Source organism: Vollenhovia emeryi, unplaced genomic scaffold (assembly GCF_000949405.1).
Source record: "Vollenhovia emeryi isolate VEMERY1.0 unplaced genomic scaffold, V.emery_V1.0 DF949452.1, whole genome shotgun sequence".
NCBI classification, from domain to species: Eukaryota; Metazoa; Arthropoda; class Insecta; order Hymenoptera; family Formicidae; genus Vollenhovia; species Vollenhovia emeryi.
In genome coordinates, this window is record NW_011956914.1 from 1 (window position 1) to 1,335 (window position 1,335).

The window sequence follows — 1,335 nt, forward strand, 5'->3', positions numbered from 1 at the left end:
AATTGGAGGCAAACCAATTTGTTCTTGCGGAATAGTGGAATTCTTTTTAAAGTATTCTGATACAACATCTATAACAAGAAATATTAAATAAAAAGAATTTCCATAACAAAAACAGTTAATTATTTAAAAAATTACAACTGTAACGATGGATAAAAGGAAAGAACACTCACGTAACAATTCATCAAAGTTATTCAGAACTTTTGTTTGAATTTCTTTATTTATCTTAGATATTTCTGTATATTTTGAAATCACTTGTTTTTGAAGATCCATATTTAACGTTATTAATTCGTTAATCATTATTTCTTTATCTTTTATTTGCGCCTTCAGTTTTATGCTTTGCGAACGCAAATCTTTATTTTCTTTTAGCAACTGTGCTATCTGTAATTGAACACACACACATTTATAATTTACACACACATACACGCACACGCGCGCACGTACGTACACTCACCTTTTTATCTTTATCACTTCCATTAAATTTTTCTTTCTTTTGAATTAAGTAATCCTAGAATTCAAAAATTTATTTTATTTTCACAGTTATTTGTGAAAAAATCGAGATTACCCAAGTAGCAAGTTAACGTTGTCATTTTGACATCGAACTGTCCTTATTTGTTATCATTTTAACAGCTTGTTATCTGAATATGTTGTATTGATATCTTGCTAAGCAAATAACACTCTTGTGTGTGGAATGTTGATTTTTTAAATGTTTTATAAATATTTCAAAAATGTTATTGTTTTATTTATTTTAATATTTATCGAAATGTTGTAAAAACGTCTTGGAAATATTATTTTAAATATGAAAGGTCTATAAATGTTCTATAAATAATTGTGGAATGTAATAGTAAACGATTTGCTAGGTGGTGTATGTTTTTCATACGTATAATTTATGTTCTGAAATATAATAGAGTTTAGAAGTTGACATTTAACCAAGAGATACGATCATGCCTTACATTAAGTGTATGCAAAGCACTGAGACTGATAATATACATATATACATATAATATCTTACGATTAAATTATTTGCGTACACATATCGAGGGACGTAAAAAATTAGTCTTAAAATTCATGGACTGCATTGTGTACTTTTGTCATACTTTTGTTAAATTTACAGTCATTTCATGTATCACTAACATCGCTTATTATTACTGAAATATATTATAATAAACCAACATAAACACACACAAGGAAAACATGAGTTAGTCATTATTTATATAATTATATTATTCTTATTTCAACATTACATTACTAACATCATATGATCGGCAAAGTTTGTTCATAATGATGTATATAATATTAAAGCTGTGTATTTGGAAACATTATACGTTATTGTAATAA

The 1,335-nt window shown here is 26.3% G+C and overlaps 1 long non-coding RNA gene across 1 annotated transcript; it reads right to left on the reverse strand.

The window, feature by feature from the left end:
* On the reverse strand, positions 1 to 746 carry LOC105555721. Its single transcript, XR_001008507.1, has 3 exons — positions 452 to 746; positions 171 to 378; positions 1 to 68 (listed from the first exon to the last, which is right to left on the reverse strand). It is a non-coding gene; the product is annotated as an uncharacterized LOC105555721 (long non-coding RNA).
* Positions 747 to 1,335: the final 589 nt, after the last annotated feature.